The following is a 21225-nucleotide window of genomic DNA, read 5'->3' on the forward strand; positions in this document are numbered from 1 at the left end:
TGAAAACTAGACACCCCAGGGTATTCCAAATGCTGTTATTTTAACCCTTTCCATGCACCAATTATACAACTACACTTTGTCAAACTTTGTAATAGTAATTTTTTTTATTTTTTTTCCACACAAATTGTACTTTAGTTACAGATATACAGGTTCTGGTATATGTCACTGTCAAACAACACCCCAATGTGTGTTCAGCAACATCTCCTGAGTGCAGCGATACCCCACATGCATGGGTTTGTCAGATTGTTTGGCTGGTAAAAGGCTACTTTTGGGGCATGCGTAATTCAGGTGGTCATTTGGTCATTCTGCCTCCATCTCCTCTTTGGAATATCTTTGAAGCCGGTTAACTCAATTTAACCCATTCAAACCATATATTTTGGAAAACTAGACACCCCAGGGTATTCCGAATGCTGTTATTTTAACCCTTTCCATGCACCAATTATAGAACTACACTTTGTCAAACTTTGTAATAGTAATTTTTTTTTATTTTTTTTTCACACAAATTGTACTTTAGTTATAGATATACAGGTTCTGGTATATGTCACTATCAAACAACACCCCAATGTGTGTTCAGGAACATCTCCTGAGTACAGCGATACCCCACATGCATGGGTTTGTCGGGTTGTTTCAGATTTAAAATGCCACATTTGGGAAGTGCGCTTTTTTTCTCCATTTTGGTCAGTCTGTACCTATGCCCTATCTGTGAGCTAGGCCACTCCAATTTACCCCATCAGCCATTTTTTTTATATATTAGACACCCCTTGGGTATTTGAAGTGCTTTTATTTTAACTCTTTGAGATTTTTGAGAAATTTTAGCACTTGCTCAAAATAATAAACTTTATTTTTTTATTTTTTTTATTTTTTTAATACTTTTTTTATATTTTTTTTACACATTTTGCTGGTACTGGATGGTTCATCTAGTGACATCACTGCATAATTATTTTTAAATGTTAGCACATTTTTTTTTTTCCATTTTTTTTTTTTTTATTTTTTTTTTGAATATTTTACTAATCACATAGTGATTAGAAAGCTGGGCTCCATTGACTTGCATGGTTGAATGCAGTACCTGTATTCAACCAGCAAGTGGAGCCAGTTCTCTAGAGGGTCTGGAGACCCTCTAGCAAACTTTTTCTTGTTTGTTTTTTTTTACAGAGCGGCGGCCATCTTACTTGATGGCGAAGATCACCGGCAGCTGCGGCTGTGACCGCTCTCCGGAGCGGTCACAGCCCACCTAAAGGTAAGTGTTTGGTGTCGCTGGATGCCTCCTGATCGAGGCATTCCAGCGACACCATTTAAGTTTAGGAGGCGATCGTTGATCGCCTCCTAAACGCTTTTAAAACGGGCGTCCGCCGCCATACAATGTATGGCGGCTGTTGACGCCCCGGGGAGGGGCCAGACATGGCCCCCGATGCCGATCTCGGCCTTGCTGAATGCCTCGACATCGAGGCATTGCAGCAAGGCCGTTTAAGCGAAGAAAGTGATCCTTGATCACTTTCTAAGCTTATTTAACTTTTTGACGGTTCAGGACCGTCAAAGGTCATTTAGTGACCTTCTTGTCATGACGGTCCTGAACCGGCAAAGGTCGCGAAGGGGTTAAATCAATATTTAAAATGACACCCATTTTACCTTGCAAATAAAAAGGGAAAACAGAAAATATAGAAGAGGTTTTAACACGCATATAAACATTTGATTTGTTATTTATTAGATTTTAGACATTCAGTGCTTTACCATCTGCTTTACCTTCGATAAGGTCTGGGTTGTAACCTCTCAGCATGTTCGGTTTTGCTACCCATAATCTGTCACATGAACAGTGTGTATCATCACCCCTGCTTTAAGACAAGACATATCTGAGAACTCACAATTGATATATCAGTCACAGCATAAAAAGCTATCATTCCTATAGGCCAACTGTTAAGCTGAGTACAACATAAACTCTCCTCCTGTGTCTCATTTCACCACATTGTTCCACATAGTGAGGTTTCGATGTGAAATGAACTTTATTCATGCTGTGCTTCTGAGTAGAAAAGAGACAGAAGCACATGTATGATAGATGGAGAGAATTCCAAGAGAAATCTAGCAACGCTATACAATTTAGAAGCATTTCCTCTGCTTAAATAATTTAGCATTACATTGGTCTTTAATTTTTTATAACTAAATACTATTTATTTATTTACAGAAATTCAAAGGTGCATGGAACATGAATAAATGTACTTGCAGCTTAATAAGCATGGTTCGGTCCTACTTGGCAGGAGACAAATGCTCGGCGAGTTAGAGGAAAATTATTTTCTGGGTCGCTGCCTCTTTACCTAAATGCTGATCATACATATATATATATGCAGACAGGACGCAGAATTTATGTGGGGTCGCTTGTAAGTAATAGCCATTCTTTCCTTATTTAAGTGAGCACTATTATGTTACAATACAGCATTTAAATAAATAAAGCATGATTATCTTACAAAATGTTTCTTTATATTATATTTCATAGAAATATAATGAGACATACACTAGTTTTGATAAAGCCTGCCAAGCCTGACCAAAACATTGACCACCTTTTTGTGTATCAATGCCAGGTGCCATGTGCAAATGTATTTTGCCCCACACTATTTTTGGGGCACCATGGTGAGCTAACAATTAGGATTTACTTTATATCTATGTGTGTATATACTGTATATATATATATATATATATATATATATATATATATATACATATGGTCTGTTGGTCTTATCAGTCCACATCTCCTGAGAGTCTCTATTTCTTATTGCTATTCCACTACCTGGTCTGCCACTTTATTGTGAACTGAAACAAATGAATCATTTTTCATTTAATGTTATCAATTATTTTGCCCAGATCACAGTTCTCTCTGCAACACTGAAATCATTCCTTAAAAATCTTTTTTAAATTATTTTGTTATGTCTAGTAGGAGGCCTTTTATTGAAGCTAGTGTTACAGGTGCCTCTTCCCTTTTTTTCTGGTCCGGAGAATCCAGAGCCACCTCTTTCTGGGACTCAAAGCCCACAGAGGCATCAGAAACTTCTTCCCCTCTTTCAACTCTTCCATAACTTTCTTCTTAGGCTTAGGTTTTCCTGATGATTTATTCGGCTTATTTACTATTTTCTATGGATCAGTCACTGGGTAAATGTGACTCATCAGGTCATGAGATATAGCTGGATCTTTTCGCTGTACAAACTCTTTTAGTTCTGGGACTACAAACCTATATGTGTATCTCTTGGATGGGTCTCCTTAGCTTACAAACCTAAAGATTCCAAGGTGCTAAAGTGCAAAACTCTAAGGCATAAAGATGACTTTTAATACTTTTAAGGCTTAGGCTCGCGGCCACACAAAAGTACTCAAACTAAAAAGACCAAGATATTCCCTGAGCTATGTTATTATTATTATTATTTATTGTTTTATATAGTGCCATCAAATTCCGCATTGTACAATGGGTAGACAGGACATAACAAGTAGTATGTAACATAACAAATTGACTAACAGAGACAACAGGTGAGGAGGGTCCTGCTCAAATGAGCTTACTGTGTCTTGATGAACCTTAAGTCTTTTGTCCTGAGGATAATTATAGATAAAGCAGAGTTTGGCTTTATAAAGGAACGCATAATATAAAAGTTGGCCTAAAATCCAAAAGTTATGTATGTTAAAATGTTCCCCCAAGTGGCTTGTTGTTGAGGTATATTGTAAGGGGCCCCTAGTGTTCACTATCCTGGACTAGTCTCATGGTTTTTTTATGGTCAATGTCTCCCCTATCTGTTCCAGGATTTGTTCCTTGGATGGGCCTGAGTCCAGGACAGGTTGTCCCCAGCCCATGGGTTAACCACAAAGCCCCATTCCACAGTGCCCATGGGACAATGCGAGCAAACTCAATGCTACGCCACTTGCACAGGCCTTCGCTTACTTTCACGTCTCCCGTCCAGCGGCTCAACTCTCAGGAGGAAGGAAATAAGAGGCTCTTGTTTTCCTCATGGATGGAGGAGTCTGCGTTAGATTTAAATGCTGAGTTCCCTGCTCATGTCAGAGCTCTGAGCAGAACTATCCGTTCAGTATGGCTGCCAAGCTGAAGTCCACTTTGTGTCTTTTTTAATTTTCTTATTTTCAATGTATTAATCTTTCCATTTTATACTGAGAGACTATTTATACATCATGGCATTCTTGATTGTAATCTGCAATTTGTGAATGCTGTTCATTATGATAAAAAATTGTTTATTCTGTACAGTACAACTGGAAAAAAAGGAAAAAAATGTACAAAATGTATCCAAGTTTCTGCCTCTCTCAGCATGTCCTGGATCAAACAAATTTTGTTCTTCAACCTCTCCAAAGGCCAACATGGATCACAGGAATCCTAAAACTGCCCTTCAAGTGACCTGTGGTAAAACTATGGAAGATATGCTCAGTTTGTCATGGATAAACAAAGTACATATGACTTATCTGTAAAAGGGTAAAACACCAAGGGGTGCATTGTGATTTAGTATATGGTAATGCTAACGGTATTCTCTTAACAGAACTAGAGAGCAGATTATCTTAACCCTTTTGGCTTTATAGCGGATTAGAAGGGTTAATATACAGATATATATATATATATATATATATATATATATATGTATATGTATATATATATATATATATATATATATATATATATATATATCAGTCTCTCTCTATAAAGTTACAGGGAAATAATACAAGAAATGTTTATTTTAGTGAAGAACGATTCCCAACCTATTTATTTTATGTAAATATTAACTTTAATTCTTGCACATTAACCCAATAGTTTAAATAATTGCATTTGTCAGTTACAATAGCCCCATGTATAATAGCACAACCTGTAAGCGTAAACCACCTTATATGCAACTGTATTATAGCAATGAGCACATTTCCTGTATATATAAGCAAAAACTGTGACTTCCCAGCTGACAAAATTCAAAGTAACATGTTTGAATCATTGATACAAATAAGCACAACATGAACCTGATGCTCATAACATCACTTTAGCAACCTACTGTGAAGTCCAATTGCAAGCCCATCCAATGTAATATCATATACAGTACTTTTAGCAGAGGGAGAGTGTACCAATAAGGTATTGAATTTAGTGTAAAGAAATAGTCATTTGATAATCATAATGGCATAATGTTCCTTAAAATATGTAACAGTAACTGTGAAATCAATCACATTTGTTTTATTTTTTTAACAGATTGAATTGGAAAACAAATGACGTTACTGCATGATTCCTTTACATTTGTAAAAGAAATGTACAGAAATATTGTTATGAATGTATTCAATAACTAAATAATTCTATTTTTTGTATATTTGTTTAGGCACCCTCATTTTTTGCCATTGTTTATAGAAGTTGTTTTTTTTATTGGATTCCAATTAGTATTATTACAATTGTTATCCATTTTCTTGCAATAGAGAATCTAATGATCACTACAATTGTATAGTGTCTAGTCTATTGATCACTATGTAATCATTTAGTCTAGGGATCATGTAAGAGGAAAAGAAAGTATAGACAATAGAAAGATCTATCTATCATCTATCTATCTATCTATCTATCTATATGTGTGTAAAAGTGCACACAAATGATTTTTGCTGAGGTTTAGGAGAGTCTATTTACTTTTAGTTGGCATCATAACAGAAACTGGATGTTTTAGCTGGGGCTTTTATCATTAGAATTCTCAACACATCATTTTATATGTATTCTAAAAAATCACTTTCCAATGCAGATGAAGTTGTTGAAGTCATTTTGGACATTTACTATTTTTATCAACTGATTTATAAAGCATCGTCAAAATAAGTAAACAGGACATAGCAAATGAGAAACAGGGATTAGTGTAGATGACAGGTGAAGGTCATCAGATGAGTTGAAGAACTGGGTAGGTGCATATTTAGGAGAAAGCAATGAAATGTAAACGAGTAAACCACTAAAAAAGAACTTTGTAGGTGAAAGGATTTTAAATTTAAAGTGCACAGGCAGCCATTGCAGAGAGAAGAGGGTTTCATAGAGGCATTGATAAAGAAGGTAATCCAGGTGGCAGCATTCGTGATGGTTTGTGAGGGGCAAGCCATATGTGATGGTGACCAACTAAACGCTAGGTTGGAGTAATCAAGGTGGGGATACAGACATCCAGATAGAAACAGAGATGAGATAATTAGCGGTGTGATAAAAGGTTGAAGAGAGAGAATGGTAAGAAAAATAGATAAGCATACAAGCATACAGATTGTTCTGTAAGCCAAATGATGAAATTAGTTTGCCAAGGCAGACAGTGTAAAGTGAAAATAGAAGACATCTAAAAACTGAGCCTTGAGGCACACCAGTGTGAAAACTAGGAGAGAACAGTGTCACAGAGACCAAATTTATGAAGGATTTAAAGTAATTAATTGTCACGCTCATTCAATCTCTCCGCTACTTCGCCTCCTTGTCTGCAAATCCTCTTCTTGTTCTTCTCCTTTTTCTTCTTGCTCTCCGCTACTCCCGGCTTACCCATGCATTATCCTGGCCTCTTCCGATTGGAAGAATCGGGGATAGGATGTCCGCAGAGACTTGGCCCTGTCGCGGAACTACCACACCAAGCCATAATAATGCAGTTGGCAGTGGAGGCTCCTCCATAGGAGCACATGCGCACATGCCTGTGCAGCCTGTTCATAGTTCTGACGCGAGCGGGGAGGCAGGGCTAACAACACAAGGCGCGAACCCCCATTGGAATTTTGGATTCCAACCCCCAATTATTGAATTTGGATTCACAAAGAAAGAGAGGTATAGAAATGCTTCTTTTTATTCACAGATTCTTGCCTGTAGAGCCAAGAAAAGTTGACCACCAGAGAAGAAGAAAGAAGAAACAGAAAAATAAAGCGTAGGGAGACACTCATACAGAGTGTGAGAGAGTATGTGAGAGCGAGTGAATGTGGGAGAGCAAGCGGGAGAGCATGAAAGAGAATGAATGAAAACCCAATGAACTGCAAACAAAAATACAGAGCTCTCTTCGTACTGGGGCATTTTTACAAATTGATGAATTTTTAATATATTTGAAGTTGTAACTAGATTATGCTACCATACAATGAATGCAACATCAGTGGTGTCACTAGACGACAGATGACCTAGGGCTCAGGACAAATGATGAAAAGCTGAATGGGCTGTTGGGGTATTGTTCCTTCAAACCATGTGATCAGCAGCACAGTTTTATTCATTTTTCTTGTAGTAGTGAAAGAACATCCTGAGTGGAGAGGTTTGGTAATTGCCCTGGTTCCCCCTGTGGAGGGGTGGGCCATCTGTAGCCTAACATGTTATGTCTCTATAAGTTTGTTTAGCAGTGTTTTCGAGTAAAATCTCTTAATAATGACAATGAAAAAACTTTACATAGTTCAATTGCTAAATGTTATTAAATATGAAATGTTTAGTAAAGGTTTAGTGAATAAAAATGTTTATTGGCATTCCAATTAATTTTACACAAATATGGCCATATGGCTCATAATAAGTATTATTAATATTAAATAATATTCATACTACATATTGTTGTATAAGCGTTAGTTCATGCAGCAGTATTTCCTCTATTATTTTGGAGGGAGTGGAGTGGCAATATGCTCTACTGAAAGAATTTGACTTTAGAATAACTCAAGGTGTAAAAGTCTTTGTTTTTATTCAACTGTTTAGACATTTGGAAACTCACCTTCAAAGCAAATATTCATGTTGTCAATAAAATATTTGACCCATATGTTGTAACTTTTGGGATTTCCTCATAGGAATTTGGTTCATTTCAGGGTTGAAGTAGCAAGAACAGATTATGTATTGAAACAACTGTAGTTTAACTAAGCCCCCCTTGGAGGACAGCCAATAAATTTACCATCGTACATAGTTCTAAATGCTTTTATATTGACAAAGGACCATTGACATTGCCGTCTTAACACGTATGCAGTTGTATAGCTGCCATATGGGACTCAGCAGAACCACAAAACCCTCAACCCTCAGTGATAAATTACATGTCTAATTTGCGCATTGTTCACAATTTTAATAAAATATTCTATCATTGCAGTTTTCATTAAATTATGATTGTCTATGTCTCTTATCATAGATATCTTTGTCTGCAGTTAAATAACAATGCTCATTATTGATAAATAAACAGATAAGTAAACATAATTTTAATGATATTTTAGGATCAGAGAAGTTATTTATAACATATATGATAAATAGCACTTGATTCTAGAAATGTCAGATGTTTGGTATCTACTTAGCATTATCTGCACTCTTTATTGTATTAGATCAACAACCCCAATTAGAAGACCATGCAGCAGATCAAAACAGAAATATACAGGATTCAAACAGCATCCAAGATAAAAATTTATATTTGGAGAAAATTGTTTCTGGTTTAGCAGAAAATAGATACATATTAAAAATACTGCAATCAGCTAAAATGATTTGGGATTTGGGACAAAATGTCTGAAGAATGGTCAATATTTAACCTCTTGCTGTGGATTATGAATGAAAAGTGGAATCTTACGGCTCATGGGCAGGTATTTCCTGCTGTATATAGACCTCTGAAGGAATCTGGCACCGAGACATTAGCAGCAGGTCCTGTAAGTCCTGTAAGTTGCAAGGTGGGGCCTCCATGGAAGTATCCTGGTGCCATGTGTTCTCCAGGTAAGCGACACAAACGCCCAGCCATCCACATGATGTAAAAAGAAGTGATTCATCAAACCAGGCCAACTTCTTCCATGGTCCAGTTCTTATGCTTACACGCCCATTGTAGTGTGATGCACCGTGTGTTCTGACGCCTTTCTATCAGAACCAACACTAACTTTTTCAGCAATTTGAGCTACAGTAGCTCACTTGTCCACATGGACAAGTCTTCACCTCAGCATGCATCAATGAGTCTTGGCCGCCCATAACCTTGTCGCCATTTCACTGCTTTCCCTTCCTTGGACCACGTTTGATGGTGGTACTGACCACTGCAGACCGGGAACACCCCACAATAGCTGCAGTTTTGGAGACGCTCTGACCCAGTCATTTAACCATCACAATTTGGCCCTTGTTATAGTCACTCAGATCATTAATCTTGACCATTTTTCCTGCTTCTAACACATCAACTTTAAGGATGAAATGTTCACTTGCGGCCTTATATAGCCTATCCACTGGCAAGTGCCACGATAAGAAGATCATGAGTGCTTTTTACTTCGCCTGTCAGTGTTCATAATGTAATGGCTGATCAGTATATAGTATTCAGTATATATACAAGGGTCTGTAGTGGACCCCTTATGGCTTTTGTCACTTGGTGCCTTGAATCTGTTGTAACCCAAGGAACACAGAAAACTGGAACCCAGACTTAAATTTTAAAAGCACTAGATGCTTAAAATAGTACTAAGCATACATGGGCCTAAAATATGAGCCAAGAGTGAGTGAAGAAGGCAGAGGTGCATGTTATTATTATGAGCTCAGGCTGTGGTACATGAGAGATGGGGATAGGTTACTCATAATTAATCAAGGATAAGGGTAAAAGTGAGTGCAGGTTGTGTTGTATAATGCAAAATGCAGTGGAGGTTCCTCTCCATATATGTATCATTAGTGCCAGCCTCAAAGGACCCAATTGTACATCAAGAAGCTAGGGGCTTCTTAATGCCTGTCCTTGTGCTCTACAGGGACCCAAGTTATGCTTGTGGTTGGCAACATTATAGCAGGTGTTAAAAATCAACAAATGTTAATAACTAGATATACACCATACTCTGTGTTGAAGCATACATGGTTATGCAACACCAGTGGATTTTCTCACTGAGCAGCCACAAAAGACAACTCTGTCCAGCATCCCATATTATTTTAAGAACAATTCTAGCCTGGCTGTTAATGCATTTAGTTATTGTATGAAATTCATTTCACACTACTTTCTTAGCCATTATATTTTACTACAATACAGTCTTACTTCTTAATATGAATGAATTATTCATTCGATATCTTAAGAATTGCAATTTTAATGATATTTACCAAATTTCAGTAATTCATCTAAATTTTTTAAAAAAAACGAGGAGGGACTCCCAACAAAAGAAACGTATTTTTTCATTGTTGCACTTTCTTTGTTGGTTCTTTCACTCACACTCTCACCCACTCTCTCTCATGATCTAATTTACATGCTCTCACGCTCTCATTCACTTTCTCATGCTCTCTTTGAATGTCTCCATAACTTCTTTGTCTCTGCCACATAGCTCCACTTCTTACCTTGCATCTTCATGTTCTTCTGTCTTGCTTTTCATGATCCATCTACCCATACTTTGTCTGTGGCCCCTTCCTATCCTCCTAGATATGATGAAATGATAATTCTGGGGGGACCCCTTGTAACATTGTTGCCCTAAGGCACAAACTGATCTTAATCCGCCACTGGTTAGGGGAGATATACAGTGATGCCAATATTTAGCTTTTACTACGTAACACACATATCTATAAATGCCAATATTTAGCTTTTACTACGTAACACACATATCTATAAATATTGTAATCTTTTATTTATACCTTACTCATCTGTCTGATAAGTGACCCTAATATAGAAAATTCTTTGAATTAAGTACTAAAAATAAAACTGCATCACAAGGTCAATAAATATGGTGGGGTGTCTTGTATATAAGGTAGCTTCATGAATCGCTATAAAAGAAAGGGCTGTAGAGGTGTCAACCCTCTTTGTTAATTTTGCCATATGAAAGTGCGTGTTTACTCTTCTTTTTCAGATCTCTGTGATAGCCATGCAAGTGTTAGCTGTCTAAGGTATGGCTAATTTGTGCATCACTAGCCCAGAAGTCACTTGGGGGACTAGTAGTGTGCTAGATCCCTTGAGGATAATTAGCAGTCATAAGTACAGACAACTTGTGTAGTACTAGTGTGATACTTAAGTGAGGAACATCCTAAGACTTGCATCCCAACTAAGAACCAATTGTGGCTACCATGCAGGAGACACGGCCAGCCCTACCAGTAGGAAGATTAGGCTGCTGCCTATTGCACTGAGCTGGTAAGGGGTGACTCCATAGGGGTTTTTTTTGCTTGTTTGTTAACAAGCAAAAGCATGCAGAATGAGGTGCCAGAAACATAGTTTTCCTAGGGAGTTAAAAACCCTAACACTGGTGCTACATGAGATGCAAAAACATGATAGATCAAACCTAGCATCATAGCGTATAACCAGTGATGGGATTTAATTGCTTGGAAAACAGAAATATGTTTTCCAGATCTGTGGCACTATTTAGACTGAATGATTTATCAATATTGATTTTTTTGTTCCACAATCTCAGAGGTCTAAGAAGCCCACAGTCTTCTGCAACTTATACGTAAATGACATAAAAAGCATTTGTTTCGCAAATCTCAGGTGTGTTAGATATAAAGAGATGTATGTGCTTGTATATATATATATATTTATTTATTTATTTATTTATTAGATAAATAGGACAATCAAATGAAAGTATGTATTATTCTTTGAATACATTTCTACTAATCACTATTTTTTCCAGACATCATTCAATTCTGAGTTAACGTGGACCTTTTAAAAAAAAATAAAATACCAATTATATTGCAAATTTTATTTCTCCTAAAGGAAATTGTTAAAATGAATGGATATGTCTATATCTGAACAGTTTAGTTAAATATATTACATACACATATTTTCTTTTTTCCTTTTAAGCCTTTCTAGAGGAGAAAAAAAATGAAGAGAAACCCATTGTAATACAATCGAGGAAGATCAAAGGAAGCAATTTATTCAAGCAAGCTCAAACCATTTTAGGGAAATGTTTTTGATTGTGGTTAATGATGTAATCAAGCTATCATAGCAAACTGCCCACAGGTTGGAGGTGCTGGTAAATTATAGCTCCTCTACCACAGAGAAGATAATCTCTTAGAACAAGGGAAATGAAATTTGAAGATAAAACTAAATATAACATTTTTTTGCACCTTCAAAATGTATATGAGACTTTGTTGATTTGATAATGGGCCTAATATGACTATATTTTAAACGAAGGAAAACAGCATTTCAAATCAGAATGAAATATGTTGAAATTATGACATGAACAAAGGAAGAAATAAATGGATATTTTAACATCTTTGATTTCATTCTTTAAAGACCAATTACTTTTCTGTCCCCTGTGGGAGAAAAAAACATGCTTCTTCTATATGGATGAATTCTTATAGGACTCCGCTGATTCATTGTACTGTATATTTAGCAGATTACAGTTTTAAAGTCATCAGTAAGAAAGACCTTAGCAAACTGACAGGCCTGAAATCATGCTCTTTGATTGTAATTGACAGAAAAAAAAGCATTTAAGGTAAAGGGGAAAAAAATATTTTATTCATCTGTGATTACACTGTGATGTGATTTGGTGACATAATACAGCTGTGAACCGAAGCAGGGAAAAGCAATAATTCTACTTGAGGGTTTGACATGATGTAGCCCTTTAGTCTTCCTCATACCAATGCCTCCGGCTACAATAGTCTCATTGATGGAGTCAAGACAAATAGAGCTGTAGGTTACAGCAATTTTAAAGGCAAGAGACTTAAAATAACACTTCTGCAGAATAGCTGGATTAATACTATTTCAGGTTCCTATGTGTTCCATAAGATTAACTGGAAAGGCTTGGTATCGCCATTATTACCATATTCTATGATATCATGGTTTCCAAAGCCTAGGAACTGATTGACATAAAACTTTAAAAACTTAACTTTCTGGAACTAATAGTAATTAAGAGTGCACATATTCTAAATTCAAATATCATATCACATATCAAGTAGTTTTTAAACGTTCTTGTCATCATTTAATTGCTTCCTGTAAGTAGATAGAAATTTTTTTTTTTATATCTGCTCTATGGATACACTGGACGTAGAGCGGTATAGTATAATTTGTATTGTCTGTTGAAATTTCAATATGTTTCAATACGAACTAGCTAGAAATAAATGGTATGATGTAGTAGATATGTTTCAATCAAACAATATATTGACAAAATACCAATAAGCTGATGAGTTTACTGCATTCAAGATGAACAGTTATAAAACCATTGCTCATTTGCACATTTCATTAGGCCATTCTGAGCCTAGTTTTCTACACTATTCTATCCATATATATATATAGACATGTTACCTTAGGAATGGTATATATTTAAGCCAAGGTGAAGACATAGTTATCTTGTTGCAGCTGTTGCTCTAAGTGTTGCGGCTCCCACAGTCTCATGTATCTCCATGTGGAAAAGAGGGTTTAGGGTGACAAAGTTTATATTTGCGTTGAGATAGAAAAAAGAAAAAAAAGAAGACAAAACTCCCCACAAACAAAAAAAATGTGTTTGTTCCTCATGCAATTCCAGTAATGGGCTTCCACCTAGTCATTTTATATTTGAGTTAAACATTTGACAGTTGGGTTCCATATTTTAGAAGTGTTATCATCTTGCAGAATTTAACAACCATTTAATCTTTGTTTCTTTTGTTAGTTGGCTTAGTGGTCTTATGTTGTTGATGTATGGTAAGCCAAACCCCAATGGGTACTCAAGAATAGGGTTAGAGACCAAAAAAATAAAATAAAATTAAACTAAGCATATTTCTGATGAGAATTACATTATAGTTAAATTGCATACAAACAACACCTACATAGCTATATAGGAAACGATCCACACAGCAGGATTTTCTTTTGAATGGACCCCATAATCTTTACAATTAGCATTCAAATAATGGGCGATTTGTTCTGTAATCATAGGGCACAAACAGCATTCAATCTAATATATGGATAATTACCTCTTGCAATATGCTTTAGTTACATTTTATAATAACAATTTGAACTTATTGCAAAATGAATCCCATGGCACAATATAACATTTTGCCAGAATGAATAGCTTTTACTTCAAACTACGATGACACAGATTTCTCTGCTTATGCACTAATTGGTAATTATGCTGTCGGTCAATTTGATATATGGTTCACAAATAGTAACAATGTTCATTTTACATCCATTTGACAATATTTTTTTTTTTGGATGAATTTCTCTAAATGAAAAATAGTAAGGTAATGTAATCATCCTTGGTCAAAAAGTGATGGATGAATTGAAACATTTTTGAATCAGGTGCCTGGAACTCATGATTAGTGCATTGTTAATCAGGTTCCTGAGATTGCTATCAAAGGCTTTACTGCATTCATTCGAGTTGGTGAGAGGATCATGAATATTAAAGAGATTTGAACAGATCTGAACACACATAATATAGATCACTACAAGTGAAAATTCTAAATTAACTCAGAAACACATAAAGTCACAGTCTCTTTCTTTTAAATGCCAGTATTTCAAATTGCTATTTTAATTGTATTATCTATCTATCTATCTATCCATCCATCCATCCATCCATCCATCCATCTATCCAGATGTTTATTTATTGTACAAATTATTGTCGCATTCATAGGCAGGATCATTGCCCCCCAACTGCCAATGGTTTAAAACTCAGCTATTTTGCCTATCCTTATATAACCCTATATATATATCCCCATATATAAACCAATAAACTCTTTTTCTCTATTTTGATCATTTGGGAAGTATTTGCGTTACAAAGCTTGCTGCAAGAAAAGGCACCTGCAACAAAAATCAATCTATTGATTGTTCCTTACTTTTAGAATTTCAATTCTAGTGTATGAACAATTCATAGCTGAACTTGTTTTTAAACAATGCAGTATTCTTCTTCCAAAATATATTTTTCTAAAAAAATATTTATTCTAGTGAATTCATGTGTATTAGAGATTTTTTTTCGCCTATCACAGCAGATCGCCCACCCAGCAAATTATAGCTTTTTTAAGAAGCAGAAATGAAATCAAACCAATTATTTCCTTTTAAGTCTTTTGTTAGTGATTTAGAGTTGCTGGACTGTGAAGGATTTTCTGTCAGATTTGGCAGACCCATAAAAGCCAAAGATTTCACATACAAAATTAAAGATCTAATAAGTCTTAATGTGACAACAAGAAAACAATAAGATAACCATGCAAAATAGTATAGAATATAGAATAAACCATATGGAACTAGGTTAAGAAGAGTTTTCTGGCAAAGTTACAAAGCTGTATATATGAGGTATATAAAATACAATTTTTCAAACTTATTCTAAATAACACACAAAATAACATATATAATCAAAGACAGCCAGTCAAATAATGTTGCAAATCTCAAGAGATATTTCATTTGTTTTTATTATTTCTAATGGTAAAATAATTTTTGACCAAACAGTAAAGTGTACTGTAGTGTGTATTCCAGTGTTTCTCGAACCGGTAATCAAAGTCCACCAACAAGGTAGGATTTATAGATAGCCACATTAAGTTAAAATTGTTATCCATAAACTGCACCATTTGTGGTCCTTGACAAATGAACTGAGAGACACTACTGTGTTTTATGCTTGCTGGTGCATCAATGAAATAAGAAAGAGTTATTGATTTAACTCCCATGATAGCATACATGTGAATCGGAGGCCATCAGACCAGAAACATCGGGACAACAAAGGCCATGGTATCCTTACCAGATGTATGTCCTTCACTTTAAATACAGAGGACATACCTGATAACTCCATATGATTAAAATAAAACAATTCAAGCATTATCAAAGAAGAAATATCAAGTCATATTTCCAAGACTTTAATCGATCCCATGCTCAATGATAGATAAGGGCACTAAAGAAGGTAACTCATTGGTAGACCTTAGAAAAAATTAAAAAAATAACAAAATACATTGTTATTTATTCTTGATTTTCAAAACAGTTCACCTTGATACGTTCCTTTGTGTTCAATACCATAATTACTTTATGCAAAATATTGTAAACTTTTCGATTTAAGGTTAGGTGGGAATTTAGAGCATTTAAGAGCTCTTTGGTCACTATATCTACACCCAGTACCATTAACAATAATTATAGTGCTTTTCAACTGTCTTCTTCTATTGCTGGCAGGAACAGGCAGAAACTAGCTTGGTTGTGGTCATTTTAATAAGCCCTGAATATACAGAATTAACACTTTTAAGCCATGTCATAGACATTAATGGCCTTGTAGGACTTTTTTCCAGCAGTGCACAGCATGTGCTGAGCTCTCATATAAGAATCAAGGAGACAGACAAAGAGACTTACACAACTACGCATAGTTAAATATACAAGGTATTTTATATTTCTTTTGCAATCCCCAACAGTACAGTTCTGAGATTTTCACCAGACTTAAATGTGAAAATAGATTGCCTTCCAATTTCAGTCCTATAGGGTTAATGAAAGGCCAGATTTTAATGGTAATACTGTCTAAACATATTGCAAAGTGTTATATAAAGCACAGTTAATTAGAAAAATGATAAAAATCTGGCAGGCCACTAGCCCTTGAGGAAGGAATTGGACAGCCCTTCTACACTATATAATGTGTGTGGATTTATCAACAGATTCCAAAAAATGTACAGTAGTTGTAGGTCCTTAAGAATTTGATTTGCTGATTTCATCAAAATAAAAATGGATTAATAAAATTAGCATATAATTAACATTTAGTTAAGGTAAGACATTGCTAAGTGCCCTCATTAAGTTCTATTAAAGTCCTATTCAGAGACATATGTAAGTGATAAGCAGAACTACCATACCACTACTTTGCTGTAATGTAATATAAAAAAGTCTAAACGTGCATTTCTTAGTTTGCTTGTAATTAAACTTATCTTTTTATGGGTTTTTTTTGCTGTAAGATTGCAAGAATAAGGCTCTTTTCTCCATTATTACCAGAATGATTTAATGTGTGTTATTTTTAATTTTTGTTAAAGTTACTATTATTGGTAATTTTGTACTGTTTTATAATAGTGTTACAGAATATGTTCGTGCTGCATAAATAAAATGTAATGTAACTTTTAGGCTATTTTATACTATTTGTTATTTCATATTGATGTCCAGTTTATGACTATATTTCCTGGATCCTAAATCCAAGAGTCTATTTGAACATCTTCTAAGTTAAAGAAATTGGCCTGTTCACCATAAGAATTTTTGTTATATTGGCTATATAGTTGGTGATAGCATACATAACCGAAATAAATCAGAGAATCTTGTGGAAGTTGAAGGGTCAAGCTTGACTGCATTGCATCAGTATGGCCATGAAGACCTCTTAGTGTGAATCCTGACATAATGTTATAGTGTTATTATATTTAATCGCAAACTCTCTCCACCTAATGTATCGGTTTGTCTAAATTTGTGAATTCGAGTCTTGTCATACCCCTTGAATATATGTATTGTATGAAGAGCTGCGTAATTTGTTGGCGCTATATAGATAAAAGATCATAATAATAATAATACTAATAATAATAATCTGGTGATGAGATGCAGAAATTACATAATTAAAGCTGTTGTTTAATGTAAAATGCATGTTATTATACAAAAAGATAGAATATGACAACATACAAGAACCATTTGGCCCATCTAGTCTGCCTAGACTGTATCTTTAATGATTCCTTTATACCTGTCTTAGATGTAGGATAGTCAGATGCCTATCCCATACATGTTTAAATAATTTGAGGTTTAGTTGAATAACTTGGTGGAGGTATAGGAGTGTGCTAAGATTTGTTATGCAGACATTAATACCGTATTTGCTCGATTATAAGACAAGGTTTTTTCCAGAGTGGCATATAGGGGTATAAGGCATTTCTGGAGGCAGAGTGCTCTATATAATGCCTTTTAACTCCCTTAATGCCACTCTGCCTCCTGGAATGCCTTATACCTCCCTATATGCCACTCTGCCCCATAATATGCATTTTAACCCCCTAAATGCCAGAATGGGATATAGGGGTATAAGGCATTTCTGGAGGCAGAGTGGCACATAGGGGGTCAAAAGGCATACCATGGGGCACAGTGGCATATAGAGGGTTAAAAGGCATATCATGGGCCACAGTGCCATATTGGTGTGGCAAGCCTGGGGGCAGATGTGCGTAACTGGGGGACAGGTTGGAAAATACAAGGAAATAAAAACAAAAAAATTTTTTTTCTCAATCATAGCTTTTATTTAAAAAAATAGTTTACATGAATTAACATTTACTGGTAAAACTTTTTTCCTTTAGGGTCGTCTTATATTCAGGCTTTTTCTTTTTTTCCTAAGTTAATATTCAGATTTTGGGGGGTCGTTTTATAATCAGGGTCGTCTTATAATCGAGCAAATACGGTACCATGCATTGCTCATATAATTTTTTACATCATCCCTCAGTAAAGTATCTTCTTTTATTTCCTTTTCTCTTCTCAAGTCCTTTCTTCCCCTACACTTTCTACCCTTCTTCTAGCAAAACCCAACATTTTTTTACTTTTATGGAGAGGTAGGTACCCTAACAGCATGTGATCAGGGGTGTACAAGTTATCTGCCTTATGGTCTTATCTGGTTTGGTAGTGATGTACCGTATTGGCTCGGATATAGGCCGCCCCCGTATATAGGCCGCACCCTAAAAGTTTGGTGCTTTTTTAAAGAAAAAGTTTTTTTCTTTAAAAAAGCACCAAAAAAACATGCTGCCACTCTGTCTCCCCCCCCCCGAGATATGCTGCCACTGTCCTCCCTCCCCGAGATATGCTGCCACTGTCCTCCTCCCTGCCCAAGATATGCTACCACTGTCCTCCTCCCTGCCCGAGATATGCTGCCACGTCCTCCCTCCCCGACATATGCTACCACTGTCCTCCCTCCCCGAGATATGCTACCACTGTCCTCCTCCCTGCCCGAGATATGCTACCACTGTCCTCCTCACTTACCGGAGCAGACTGGATGTGCCGGCACCGGAAGTTGTATACGCGTATTGCGTAGATGTCCCCCGCCGGCCCCGCAAGACACCCGGGAGTCTGCTCCGGTAAGTCAGGGGGGGGGCAGAGGTAAAAAACGCATCGTGTGGACGGTCCGCACGATGCACTTAGACAACCTCCCGTGCCGGCACCCCCCCCCCGTGGGAAGTGCTGGCAGGGGAGGCTGTCTGAGCGTATCGGGGATTAGGATGCAGGTCCCCTGCACCGCTGCGGGGGATCTGTATCCAAACCCCGCTGCCCGCTAGACCCAGAATATAGGCCGCACCCCCACTTTAAAAACTTAAAGTGGGGGAAAAAAGTGCGGCCTATATTCGAGCCAATACGGTAATATACAGTTGGGACATGGTTCTCTTTATTTATATGATACAATGACAATAGAGGACAATTACTTCTCCATCCAACACAGGCCATTATATCTGGAACTATATCGATTCCAGTCCTAAATGTGTACTATACGTTTATTGTATAAAAAATAAAATAAAAACAAATTCCAGTTGACACGGACACATGATAAATAATACCATCATCAATATACATCAGTTGTAATCGTAATCAATATTTTCTGAGATAAAATGAGCCCCTAGTGTCTATAGCATTTTAGAGTTTAATTTTCCTACCAGGATCATAACATAAAGCAGAACAATTAACTTTATGGGAAACATGCCACTAACAGATCCAAAGCTTCATCTTCAAAATATGTTACCTGTTTTCCTTGTAGCATCTGTTATCACATCTTTCCCACTCTTGACATATTTCTTTCAGTGCTTGCCCATGTCTCTTGTTACTACCATCTGCTCGGGATTATTAGTTGGCTACTGATTTTAGTAACCTCTTTAAAAAAGTTGGTCTCCTCCACCCCCTGTAGTTTCCTAAAGCAAGAAATGTTTGTGTGAAGGGACATCACTCATAGGAAGAGACATTTTGTCAGCAGAGACTGAAGTCGCCAGTGATGTTTGGTTGCCTGCTGAGGCAGAGAGAGGTCAGAATTGCTTGATTTATTATGCATATATTTTCTAAACTTTACAAACCTCTCAATTGCAGGTCAAGTGCTTTATTCAAATAGAGCAAAACACTTCATACAGATTTTCTGTACACTGCCTGCATTTCCTTACATATTAAAAAAGAGCAAAGAAAGAAAGACGAAGGAAAGAAAGAAATATATTAAGCTGTTTTCATTGTACCCTGCTTTACCTTGGAAGGAGCAATGGCTCAATTTAAAATGCCAAAATTTCTCTAAAAAATATATCCTGTTTTTAGCCTAGTTTAGCATCGCAAGTATTTTGTGGTCAGATATATCGAGGGCTAGCTTTGTACACTCCCTATAATGCTCTACAGTGGCTTGGGTTACCTGGAGGCAAATACAATGCAGGGCAGGGGAGCAATTATATCAAACAAAAAGTTACTGTTCGTTAAATCCAAACAATTCTAGTACAAAAATACCACATTGCTCTGGAATTGCTCAATTTTGTGTTAATAAATATGATCTCATAATAGCTCTCGTACGTCATTATTCATTAAGGAGGACCTAAAATGGCACATTCTTTTTCCATGAAGAACTGAAGAAATCTCACTAATATAATTATACATTATACAGAGCCAGCCAAGACCTTCCTGACACAGGAGCTTATTGACAATAGGCCTTCTTAATTTGAGGTGAAACCATAACTCTCATGCAAACTCTCCTACTAAACTCCTTTTAGTGAATAAACCAGATTATTCCCAGACTCAAATCCTTGTAACCTGTAATGAATATTTAGGTTAGAGAAAAAAGAAAGCAAGAACAAAAAGGAAATAGGTATTTGGCTGAGAATATAATATTGTCTCTCCAGGGCTGGTGCAAGATTTTTGCCACCCCTGGCCTCACCCCCACAAGCCCTCCACTTTGCCACACCCACTTATACCCCACACCCACTTATGCTTGTTATGCTGCGCCACCCCCCAACCGAGTCTCAGCAGACAGCAGCTCAGAATGAGCCTCCCCCTCCCTCCTCCCACCAACATCTATGCGCAGGGCAGGAGCGTAATTAAAATAGGAGCACCGCGCAAGCGTGCCGGCGCTCCCATAAGGTCCTCCTAACTGGTAGACACTCCTCCCCATAGTGACCCTAGGCGGGCGCCTACTTTGCCTATAGGTGGCGCCGGCCCTGTGTCTCTCTATCGTGAATATACAGTACATTTTTGGTACCTATTCACAAAAAAGATATCATGGAACTGGATAGAGTTCAAAGACGGGCAATACAGTTAATTAAAGAAATGGAAGCTCTCAGATTTGTGAGTTTAGCACTTCTACTGTGGAGAATACCATACATGAGTGTATTCTGCACGAATGCCGTATCCCAGAGCACACCGCAGGAGTTCTTCACCATAATACACGTATCAAGGAGTTGAGACTAAAGATAAGAGGACAAGGACAGAGGCACAGGTAGTCACATAAGACAGACACGCTACACGGAGTGGATAGTCATTCGTAGCC

This window comes from Sceloporus occidentalis, unplaced genomic scaffold (genome assembly GCF_023333645.1).
Source record: "Sceloporus occidentalis isolate IW3139 unplaced genomic scaffold, rSceOcc1.0.p SCAF_25, whole genome shotgun sequence".
NCBI classification, from domain to species: Eukaryota; Metazoa; Chordata; class Lepidosauria; order Squamata; family Phrynosomatidae; genus Sceloporus; species Sceloporus occidentalis.